We start from the raw sequence: 13,197 nt of genomic DNA, 5'->3' as shown, positions 1-13,197 counted from the left end.
ATCAATTATGCTATATCATAAATAATTTCACACATAAGTAATTAAACATTGAATGAGTAAAAGTTTGAAAATTTACCTCTTTTTAATATTGTTAAAGTTAGATCTAATCTTCTCTTTTGCACAATTCATCTCTTCATAAATGAAACCCATTGTGGGTTTTACATCTGAGTCCACTAATCTTAAGACCACCATAATAGGAACAACAACTTTGAGGCATGTGGAGACATTCTTCCAAAATTAGTTATCTAATACCACATATTCTACTTTTCTTCCCTCTTGTGAAGTTCTAAATTTGCTTGTCTTCCACTCTTTAGAGCTAAACATGGCCAACAATGATGCCTTCAATTCATGAAGACAAGCGAGAGTTAAATAAGTTGTGCCAAATCTAACACTCGGTTTTATCAAGTCTCTACCTTTAGTGAACTTTTTCAACAAGGAAATCAACATTGATCTTTCGTAAATGTAAGTGGTAATCTTTCTTCCCTTCTTAATTGTCAATTCATGGACCTTTAAATTTTTTTCAAAATCTTCAAATATCAAATCAATGCAATGTGTTGCGCATGGAGTCCAATACAATCTTTCCCTCTTTTGCATCAACAACTCTCTAGCTGCCTTGAAATTTGCAGCATTATCAGTGACAACTTGAACAACATTTTCTTCTTCAACAAACTCAACAACATCATCTAATATTTTGAAAATTTTATCAGTTGTTTTTGATATGTCTAAAGTGTCAAGTAAATAAAGAAAAAGCGTCCCTTTAGGACTATTCACCAAGAAGTTGCAAATAGAACGTCTTTTTCTATCTGTCCAACCATGAGACATAATTGTACATTGAATTCTCTTCTACTCCTCCTTATAATCCTCAACGATTTCATCTGTTTTATTCACAGCTTGTTTCAACAATTTTTCTATAATGTCATGATATGATGGTGGTTTGTATCAAATTCCATACTTACCAATCTTTTCACACATCTTTGAAAATCCTGCCTTTTTAATTACATTAAAAGGAATGGTACTAGTGTAAAAGAAATCAGCCACCTAAGCATCAACTTCTTGGTATCCTTTTTTCATAATTTGATTTATAGTTGCTTGGACTCCACCCTTGCTAGTAGCAGCAACTTTTTGTTTTCCTTTAAAATAGAATACCTTGTGTCATCTTTCAAGACTCTCACTTTTTCCTCGTCTTCACCGATATTTATCTTTCTTTTCTTTAATGATGCATTCTTGGCTTCAACAACTATTTTTATCATCAAATTTTTTAGTTCATCCGAAATAGAAACACAAGCATTATGCCAAAAAAAGCTTTTTATACTTGTTAAAAACGACTTTTTATACCTGTTTTTGAACTGGTATAGAAGTGAGAGTATAAAGTATTTGTTTTTCTGTACCGGTTTGAGAGTAGGTATGAAAGAATGGTTTTCACACCTAATGTTTGTAGATCAGGTATAGAAAATCTCACATAAAAAGACTTACTGTTATACCTGTCAAAATTAAAATAGGTATAAAAAATGAGACATTTTTTATTACTTTTATACGTTTTCTACAAATATTATCAAAATAATATAAAATTATAAAGTAACAGTGACCATAATCAATTAAATAACTAAGAAAACATATCATAAACTACTAAATAATAAAATAACACACGTCCAGTACTAGAGAACTAAAAAACTACACAAGAGTTTCCTCCTGTTATGTGAAAAATGCTACAACATAGAACCTATATACAAAAATCAATTTTCTTAAACACCATAGGACCGTAAGAGCTTGCAATAAAGAATAACATACACAATAAGCTTCCCAAGACTTCACACACAAAAAATTCTTTCTCTTGTGTCTTGTACTTGTACTGTTAGTATGAACAGACTATTTTCCAAGATAGTTTGTCGGTCCAGAATCTACGATTGTCTTCAAGCAAGCGACATCTTCGTTTTTCATTATTTGGGTACCTTTGTCCAAACATTACATTGCAACATACCTCCAAGATCATCCATATGTGAAAAATTATGGCAAAATTTCCAAGATTTGGACAACATTATTGAAGACTGGCAGGCATATACATTACTTCAACAACCAATTATATTACTCTGTTGAAAGAAACGATGGATGTCAGATCAATACCATACTAAACTTTTTTGGATAATAATGTTCAAATTATATATAACTAATAATTAGCACAAAATATAGCAAAATTGAAAAGTTGAAAGGTCAGTTATGTATTCGTTTAAAGAATATTGGACTATACAATTTTTTGAGACCACAGGTTTGACAGTGGTTTGCAAGAAGTTTTAACTGAAGACAAATTTAAAAAAGAATGGTCACCATTAATTTACCTGCACCTAGTGCTCTATTATTTCCAATGCATGTGTCTAAGATAATTCTTGTGGTGCGAAAAATACTAAGCCACATGAATAGGACTGATCCTAAAACATATCACCTGATATGTGGCAAAGCCTAACTCTTTTCTTCTATAATCATAAAAAAATTCAGCACGTATATCATTCTCTGGATAACCTACATGAAAGCCAAGAAATTCATGAGCACGTCAAGGGGAACAAAATAACAGTTAGAATATATGATCTATTATTACATGAATAAATTTTCCCTGTAGAGATTTTCTCTAAAACCTTAATAAAATCCATGAGTTTTGATAAAACTTATTGCACAAAGCTCCACAATATTACAAAGATAACTTTTTTACTATTTGATCCATAAATACTTCTAAGATACAAAAAAAAAAAGTGATGAGAAAAAGAGGCTTATATGAAAAAATGTTTTAAAAATTAATTTATAAATAAAATAAATTTAATTTGTAAAAAAAAAGTTAATTTTAGCTATTTTTCTTATTTCTCTCTCTTAAAATGTTGATAAAGAAGTTCGTTAGAGAAAAAACGAAAGAAAACAAAGAATTATAACTAAGCACAAAAATGTAGGAGTTCAAGTACCTCTGTTCCTTAATTATAGGCTTAGTTAGCAGACAACTCAACAATTAGTTTTATATACTTTTACCGAAGGTGTAGCCAGTGTAGCAGACAACTCAACAAGTATGTAATTGGTTAAATCATAATATAACGGATGAAAATTTAAATATGAGGCAGATTCTTACATTTAACATAAATTAAAGAATAAAATTCATGGTTTTACTATTTTTAATTACAAGGGATATCAATTTTTTATTATATAAATTAGATTGATGGCATGTCTGGTGTTTGATAAAAAAATATATAAATTTTGATTGGCTTGCAAAAGCTTAATGCAGTAATTAATTTTCCTTTTTCAATATCCCTCTGGACCAAATAAAATTTCCTGTCAAAATTTCAAAACTTTTAACTAAATAATTAGGACAAACTTTTTACTTTGGAATCTTTAACTATGGTACTTGGAATCTATAACTAGCTATACCAAATATAACAAAATTGATGCGATGAATACGTCCATCAAAAAGAAGAAATTACCTTATGAGGAAGTAAGTTGAATTACAATCTTATTAATTAAAGTTTTTAGTAAATGTAATTAGCAGATAACTCAGTAACAATATTCTTACGGAAGGTGGTGTAGCCAGTGTGCTTCCATTAGCTTGTTCTCTCACTTTTAGTTCCTTCTCAACTTATTTTCTCTTCATCTCACTTTGGCGTAAGAGACCAACAAGTTCTTTTATTTGATCTTTCACTTCCCTTATCTCCATGTCCTTCTCCCAGAGTTGGCACCTATTGTCAACACACAAATTCATAACAGTATACAATATCACAATTGTGCTTTGTTTCAATTAGAAAATTGTTTAGTTATCTTATTTATAGAGAATTAAAGAAAAAAATATAATTAATTATAGAGAGAAAAGGTATAGGTCAAAGGACCTAGCATGTGCAGCAGAATTAAACATATATTGAAGCAAATTCTTCGCTTCTCCCAATGAACGCAATTGATTCCAGCGTCCACGATTAGAGTGGCTCTTTCTCGTTCTTCTGCCTCAGAAAGTTTAGAAGGTATTGCAACAAGTGAATTAGATTATATACTCAGCATGTTCTCAAGTGAAGCTATTCTGGTCATTCTTGCATTTGGTGACATGGAGGATGCCCTGGGAAATACAATTTTAAAAGCAGCCAGGAAAACATATGTTATCCATCATATCTTCTATGCATCAGTACCTCAGAGATCAAATATTTTTGAGAACTTAAGAGGAAGACTTGACAAATTAAATTAACTTGTTTTCAAAAGAAATAGTACCTGGCAAATCCATTCTTTCTTGGAGGACTGAGACCATTTGCAGCAAACTCATTTACTTGCTTTAGCATGGCTAATTCATCTGCAAGGGCATCATGTCTGAAGATTGAGCCATAGTATTATAGACTATCCAATATAGATCAATCAGAAGAAAAAATAAGTACTGGACGTGTGTTACATACACTTGGCTCTGTTTCTCATACTCAAAAGGTTACCCTAGATTCAAATATCATTATTTACAAGAGATATTCATAATTCTTACCATATCAGCTAATTCTCTGATAGATGAGATCTCCATAAGAAAGCCAATTCTGCAATCAAAAGAGCTAGAAGTAATATCCTAGAAGAAAAGTCAATAGTCAACTTAAAATTGATAAGCTTTGGTACTTTAAAATTGATGCAGATTTGTGTTATAAGTGATCCCTAACCCAATACGTGTAAGAAAAAAGAATCCACATATCATCAGACCACAAACACTCCATGATTCTTTGGTAAATGTATATGTACATTATCGACTATAATTCTAACAAGCAATGTGAATTTCATGATTGGAAAGAAACATTTACCATATTGGAAATATTGATGTAAAATACATGCTTTCTTTCTCAACAAAAAAACTTTTAGTGGCTTAAAATCAACCTCAAAGACTGGAGTCAACAAAATCATTAAAAATAATATAGCACATGAAAAGTTAAACACCTGTAATAGACTCAAAATCCAACATATAAAACCCTAAAATAATCCTCTGTCATCTCAAACACCTGTAATAGACTCAAAATTTTCGTGACTTTATCTCTTTCAATTCTCCACGAGAATTTTCATTTCTATGTTCAGCTTCTTGGTTTAGCACACAAACAAAGACAACTTATCCATATAACTAACACAATTGCAATCCAAATTAGAGTCTAAGAGCAAAATAGGAACATTTTTTGTACCTCAAGAGAGAACATCTGCTGCCGTGGTTGTTAGTTGTTCGTCTTTGTTCCACTGGTCTTTGTACCTCAACCACGGAAATCGTTATGCCCCACGGCCTACCGTCTTCCACTTCCATTCCCTCCTTCCTCTTTTTATTCTTGTTTGGCCGCGAAATCTTAGCGAGGTTGTGGAACTTCACAAATCCGCTCAAGGTTGCGGTACAGAACGGGACTCAGAACGTCGCCATCTCCGTCAGCCTTACCATGGATTCGGCGCTGCACACCGAGACAAGAGTTCTTTCTTCTTCGTTTTCGAATTCGCCGCCACCGTTAGTTGGCTGAGGTAAGAGAGGAGCGAGGCTAGGGTTGAGGTCACCGTCGTGGACGCGGGAGATGTTGCGGATCGAGGCGAGGTGGCTACAATGGATACTGAAACGAAGGATAAGAGAGGAGAACGAAGGACTAAGAATGAGAAGGAGAAAGAAATTGCATAATACAAAAGAGAAAATATTGATAAAAAAAAATTCATACCCGTTATAATATTAACCGGTGTAAAACAATAATCTACACCGGCTATTAGGTTAACAGGGATAAAAAAAATTATACTTATTTAAATCATACGGTATAAAATATTTGTATTTTTTTACTATAATGCTACCTTACTACATTTTATACCTATTTTTATTATAACTAGTGTAAAAAAGTTTCTTATATTTACAAAATTGTCACTACACTATTTTTTATAGTTGATAAATTTTAACAGGTATAAAAAATAGCTATAAAAAGTATATTTTCCACTAGTGAAGGTTCAGAATCCTCCCTTGTTCCAACAAGATGACGTTTAAATTTAAATATACCTCCACTCACAATCTTTAAGCAATAGTTACATTTCACTTTTCTTCCATTACGGTTAACGTAAAATCCATGTTTCCATTCAATATCAGATCGATTTCTTGGAGCATTTTTACTTCTACTCTTAGTGAAAGAAAATGTAGTTGCATTAATTTCCGTTGAATTTGATGCATTTCCAGACATGATGCTCTAAAATTTTTCACTAAAAATTCAAATTCAATGGCAAAAGGACTCATTTAAAATTAAATATTTTCTTTTACATACTAAAATAATAAAAAAAACACTACCTACATATATGCATAATAATTTTTATTATAAAATTAGGACTTTATTTACATAATAAAAGTACATTATAAATTTATAATAAAAGCACACATGGTCACGATTTTCATTATAAAATCAGGATATCATTTATATAATAAAAATATATTATAATAAAAGTACACATAAAATCAGGACACCATTAATATAATAAAATATTATAATAAAAGTACCACTTCACGTCTCATCTCCTAAATTAAGATGTCATTTATATAATAAGCAAGCAAGAAATAGTCACATCACATCACGTTCTTTAATGTAGTAAAAAAAATTTACCAGCTCACGGGCTTTTTGAATGATTATTAAAACATTCAAAAAAATGATAGAAGTTCCGGAAACCTAACCGAATCACATCTAAAAGCATAACTCCAAGAGGCTTTTGAAAAGAAATTTTTTTTACTCACCACCACCACACAATGACGCCACACAAGAACTACGACAACAAGTACGTCGACGATTACGACGGCGAAGACGCGACCACGAGCAAGGCGAACGACGACTACGAAACGTGACACTGAGTGTGACGGTGAGTGCGAACCAGGCCACCGAAGCGCTACCACGAACGAGAACGCTGCAAACGGCGACCACGAACGGCAAAGGGACATGTTATGGAGCCTCTCATCCATTTTTTCCGACTGAGTCTTGTGAAGCACCAAAATGTTGAGATAAACGTTTACTCTCTGTATTTGAGGACATAGAAACCTCCTAAAGAGAGAGAGGAAGAGAAAATACTTTTTTATTTCCTTTTCCATAACAGAACTTACAATCATATATATAATCAATCTTTCTAACAATGTTTCCTAATGAGTAACAAACTCACAGTGCACAATGCAAAAGGTTCTAGAACTTTGCTAACTCATTAACTACTAATGAATAAAATCATCCTTGTGACTCACACGGATTTGTATCTCTCACTGCTAATAGTATTGCTTGGATGGATTACTGCTAACATTTACTCTTACATTTTTAATAAATCAAAAACTACTTAAAACTTAAATCCTATACAATAAATCTAGATTTATTACAAAAGCAAAATTACAAGCCTTTCACTGTGGTGAATTCTTGGACTTATTTTCATCATCATCCTTGTTTTAATATCATCAAACTACTTAATATCATCTTTGACAACTTCCTTAAATATCTTTGGATCTTCTTTCCACTTACCTTGTATTTCCAACCCTTTAATAGATTAGTGAAAAAATATAGAGTTATTATCCCTTGTTTGATCCATTTTACCCTAGATTTTTATTGCATGATTAATTCATGTTTCTCATTTAATATTTAAGCTGAGATGTTACACCAAAGTCTGCATCTATCATAAGACCGGTATTGGCTTGCTCCTTATTTGAACTTCTACTGTCGTTGTGTATCTAAGTCCTTCCATGATGTCAGCACATTTTTCCTTTTCTTATCTAATGAGATTTATTGGCTTTGTTCTTGAGACATTTTCCTTTCGTGTCTTTACTTTTTGCACTCATAACAAATGATTTTTCATTATTCTGTTTTGTCTTTCTTGTATATTGTCTCCTTCCATTTGGAGGACTTCTTGAATGTGTTTCTCCTTTTTGAGTAAATTGTTGAACTTTTTTAAACATTGTAACTACTTCAGGATTTGTTGAAGGGTTAAGCTTTTCTTCCTTTAAATCTTGAGATTTAGTAACTTCAAACTTTAATTCTTTTCTACTTTTTTCACCTTTATATCTTGTCTCTTTGACTCTAGTGAAATTCTTACTCAAGAATTATTGAGAATATTTACTTAATATTTTTTTTATTTAAATTAGTTTTTAAGAAATATTTTAGCCTTAAAAATATCTTTTAGTTTTAGAAATTAGTTATTATTTAGATTTAGGAAATCAAGATTGACATATTGTAAATATTTAATATTTGATATTATGTTACATTTTTCTCTTATATAAAGAGTACATGAATAAAATAAAATAATAATTCTTTTCATTCAACATATCTCTTATATATTTAATATGTGTCATCTCTCATATTTCATATCTAATATTTGCAAAACCCCTAAAAAAATTCTTCAATAGTAACAACCACAACAAAAACACAACAATGTCATAACTATAATCACAAGGTATAAGTAGGTCATCATACATTTAAGGAGAAATATATCATTTGAAAGGAACTCATCTTTAAAGAAAGATATAACTATGAATAATTCAAGTGTGAGTCTAAGTCCTATATTTAACAGAGATAACAAAGTTAAACATCATATAAGATAAAAAAAAACCTCATAAATCCATTGTCTTTGAGTTTTTGAGTTAAAAGTGGTGTCAAATGTCTATTATAGAGTAAGACTCATGTGAGACATATATAATCAAATCCAATGAACTTTTTCAAAAGATAAAAATAAACTCTTTATATGAAATAGATCCATCAGTTATATAAGAACACTCATGATGATGATAAAAAAAGAAATACAATAAAGAATATCAAATTGAATGAAGTTATGATAAGAGAAAAAAAAATTAGAAAATCAAGTATAACAAGAAGAAGAATCAAATTTAAAGATTTAAAATTAAATAAGCAGATATTAAGCAAGGAAGAAGGTTGAGAATATTTACTTAATATCTTTTTTATTTACTTTAATTTTTAGAAAATATTGTAGTTTTAAAAATATCTTTCAATTAAAAAATATTTATTATTTAAATTTAAAAAATCAAAATTGACATATTGTAAATATTTAGTATTTGATATTATGTTATATTTTGATCTACAAGCATAAAGTTTGTCCATACAAAATATATCTCTCCTATTTCATATCTATTTGCGAAACCTCTCTCAAAAATTCTCAACAAGAATGGACCTTCTACTTGATCCATGATTAGTAAATACACTTCATGAACTTTTAGAATACTTAAAAAGTTCATCCAAAGGAAGGTTTTTTCAATTATGTGTCTCTTTGTACAATAACAATCCAAGACTCTCAAATCTTAAGCAGCTATCCAAGATTTTAAAGTTGAATTATGCCTTTAAAGAGTTTCAAAAGAAATTGAAACTTTGAGATTATTTGAAAGTGATTAAATTACTTAAAATGAAAAATTTTAAATTCCAATAAAAAGTAAGAATTTGAATTTTTTTATATTCTCAAATTTATATCTCTTCTCTTTGAATTTCATATATAGCTCGACTTTGATTAGAACAACATCAACTAAGGTTGAGACATTGTTAGTTTAATCGTTTTTTAATATTATGACCTCAACATTGTTTTTAATAAATTTCGATGAAAGTTACTTTTTAAACAAAGTTAATCATATATATTTTCTTGGCCAACATCATTAATGTTATTTTATTGTTAATGTTATATTATATTTATTTTTCAACTAACGTTAGTAAGGATTTTCTTAGTCAACATAATAATGTTGTTTCTATTGATGTCCTATTTTTTTTTCTAACTTATGTCAAGATGTTATTTTCAGTTGATTCTAATCAATAACAGTAGTTACTTTTAGATTATGTAAGTCAGAACTTATATATATATATATATATATATATATATATATATATATATATATATATATATATATATATATATATATATAAATGTTAGTTAAGTTTTTAACATTAAGATTGTGTAGACTAGATTCTTTTTATTGATATTAATAAAAAAATATATTTTTGATTTACTTGTTTTTATTGTGTAGACTAGATTATTTTTATTGATACTTGTTTGTATGTTTTTTTCTCATGGATGTATGTAAAAGTTACGAGGATTAAAAAAGAGATTCATATATAAGTAAGATGAGCGAAAATTTAATGAAAAAATTTGATGGGTTGTGTATTTAAAATTTTCATATACAAAAGGTAAATTTTATTATAATTGTTTAACAAAGAAGACTACGTATCACCTTAAGTTGGCTCATCTTAATCAATTGAGGCAATAACTATCTAAATGAAATAATAATTGAATTATTAATAGCTTGGATTATTAAATCTCATTGGACCTTTATTTTATTAAACTGGTGGTGCATCTGATTAAAAGTGTAACTCAACAACTATTAAACTAGGTGCTACCTTTTATTTTTGAACTTGATGCACCTAACATAATTTGAATTATTGTAGTATTTTTTACGTTCTTAATTTAGTTTCTATTTTTCCATTAATATTTCTGAGAACCTAAGGAAAAATATATAAATATACGTGTAATGTAAAACTTTACCTGTCAGACCTCGTAATTAAGCAACCAAACCCACCTGTCTAATCTCATTTATTACACCCAAAATCCTGTTCAGAACCATTAAAGCGCACTTAGAAACCCCTCTGAACGGACGCCATGTGTCAATAAACGAGGATCCGAAAATCAGTTAGTGGGATGCAGGTGTCAGCAGGAGAACGAACGTTCGTTTTTAAACAAAACTGAACTTTCTGAAATCCGCGTCACTCTTCTGCATGCACCTTCTCCATTCCAAAACTCTGACTTTCCATTTCTCCTACTTCTCTCTAGAAACTTCCCCTTCTCTCTACCAGAACTCACTCTTCTTCTTATCCGATCATCATTCAGGCACTAGTTCTGCACTCACGGCGTAGAGGACGATCGTTGGAACCGATCATTTTAAGATTCTGAACTGGTAAGTCCATCCTTCCTCCATTCGTGCCTTTTTCCGTAACATGCAAATCCAGGTTCTGGGTTGCCTGAGTTGAATCTATCTTCCTGAGTAATTTTCTGGTCTATGTTGGTTATAGCTGGTAGAAAACGTGGTAGAACGTTGAGACCTCTGTCAGTAGGAGAACCCTAACTCATATCTGAGAAAGTTCGACCACCTTTAAGAGGTAAGGGAAGCTTATTCAATTTAATTTGTATGTTTGTATTGTACTGTATGGACGTTCTTTGAGTGTTATGAAGCATGAATTTGTGATATTTGATTTTTAGTATATGGTTGTGATTATGAGCTGATGCATGAGAATTATGAAATGTACTATGATAGGAGTATTTGAAGATATGAAATTTTATGATTTAGAAATGAGTTTAATGTAAATGAAACTTTGAAAATAAATTCCCTATGATAATGAACGTTCGTCATTGAACGGTCCTTGACCGTTCGGTGATTACTAGTAAACTTCTTCGAAATTGAATTCTTTCATTTGGAAAGAATTCTAGTTGAGAACGAACGCCCTTTTATAATAGTTCTACGTTTGAGCGTTCGGCCAAACGTAGGTTGCCTGAGTGCTATGTGAGGAATTGAGAAACTTGTAAACATGTATCTGGACACTTAGTCATTCTTCAATCCTCTCTTCACCATCCCGTATTATATTTATAAATATTAATATTTTAGCACGAGTTCAAATCAGTGATGGGTTCGACCCAAAGCGTTCGTCATGAGTGGCGCTCGGTCTTATACCGAACGCTCGTATTCGTTTTTAATTGTTAAACTTGTGGAAAATAGCGTTCTTCCAAATTCAGTAAATCCTTTTACCGTGTTCGGTCATTGACTGGCAGTCGGTTTTTGGTAATCGAATCATTCTAAGTATAGTTCTTTAATCGTTTTGAGGGGTCTGTCTCCATTTGGATCCGGTCTAGAGCCTCTGTACTTAAATTATTCGTTGAGTATTGATCTGAACTTCCGAGAGTCAGTTCATTCACTGACTCAAGTGGTAAATGACGTCTGTCATATACGGTGTTCACTGTAATCGGTTTTATTCTGTTTTGGAACGGGGGATTTCTCGGTCTCGTTCCTAACGTTCGTCCTCGTTATGAAGAGGGCTGAACGCTCGTTATTTTATGCACTTGAAATGGATGACGAAAATGATATTAAATTGAAAGAATATAAATGATGAACAGTTTATGAGATGAATACACGGTTGTTGATGTTGAACGAGCGTTCCAGGGAGGAACGACTCTTGGGTGAAAGTTGAGATTTGTAAAGTATGAATGTGGACAAAGCTTAGCTGGCGGTTCATCCTGATGTTCCGTGAGTGCTTGTCCTCAAGTAGAGGGGAGTATGTCATGTGTGGGAACGGCAGCAGGTCCTAGTTCATAAATGTAACTTGGACGGAACGGACTAACCTCGGGTGGTAGCTGATGAAAATTCCAGTTACTATATCACCGAGTGCACGAACGTCGTAGCTACACAAAATTCATACAGTCCGGACAGTCAGTCTAGTATCAGGAATTGATTGAATTATATATTGGAATATATTTGATGTGTTTGATAGGTTGAGAAATGCATGTTATTACTTGAATTAAATTAAATAAGCTTACCCTGTATTTTCTTTGTGTTGTCCTGTATCTGTACGTTCGTCTTGTCTTTGCAATGATCATCCGTGTGGATGTGAGCAGATGGTGATGCGTTACTGGAGGAGACACTGGAAGAAGGAATACTAGAGGAAGAGAATCTCGTTGATGTGGAAGTGAAGGCCGAACAGTAGACCGTTCGGTTACTTGTTTAGTAGTTATTCTAGCGAGTTGTCTTAGAACGATCGCCTTTCCTTTTTCCTGAATTAACCGTTCGGTATTTTTGTTTTGTAAACCGTTCGGTCAGGTTAGCTTAATGTACTTCTCGTCATTTTGTAACTCGCTTAGTGTAAGGCCGTTCGGCCAGAACCTGTGTTCTTGTTTAATTTAAGACTGATTTGACTTATCATTAAATGTAATTAATTCTACTATATGGTGTTTACTGTATTTTTGGGATGTTACATTAGTGGTATCAGAGCAGTTTTGTTCTTTTAAGGACACTGTAGGTTATGAGTGCACTGTGTTTTTGCTGTGTGCTTAATGTGTGTTTAATGAGTTATTTTAAACTCTTTGAACATGACTAACGACCGTTTTTCTCTGTTGTTCCAGAGAACAAATGGCACCCAGACCTCCTCCTCCACCTCAACCTACCGAACGTGATGCGTCTGACAACACTAGGTTGTTGGAGTCAGTCATAGAGAG

At 31.6% G+C, this 13,197-nt stretch overlaps 1 long non-coding RNA gene across 1 annotated transcript; it reads right to left on the bottom strand.

Moving 5' to 3' along the window:
• Nucleotides 1–3,444: 3,444 nt before the first annotated feature.
• LOC128194804 (uncharacterized) lies at nucleotides 3,445–5,726 on the bottom strand. Its single transcript, XR_008246186.1, has 5 exons — nucleotides 5,157–5,726; nucleotides 4,484–4,532; nucleotides 4,225–4,303; nucleotides 3,855–4,075; nucleotides 3,445–3,707 (listed from the first exon to the last, which is right to left on the bottom strand). It is a non-coding gene; the product is annotated as an uncharacterized LOC128194804 (long non-coding RNA).
• Between the last annotated feature and the right edge of the window lie 7,471 nt (nucleotides 5,727–13,197).

The sequence above is a fragment of the Vigna angularis genome, chromosome 11 (genome assembly GCF_016808095.1).
Source record: "Vigna angularis cultivar LongXiaoDou No.4 chromosome 11, ASM1680809v1, whole genome shotgun sequence".
Taxonomy (NCBI): domain Eukaryota; kingdom Viridiplantae; phylum Streptophyta; class Magnoliopsida; order Fabales; family Fabaceae; genus Vigna; species Vigna angularis.
Note: the sequence above shows the minus strand (reverse complement) of the source record. Positions and strands in the feature narration are given on the sequence as shown.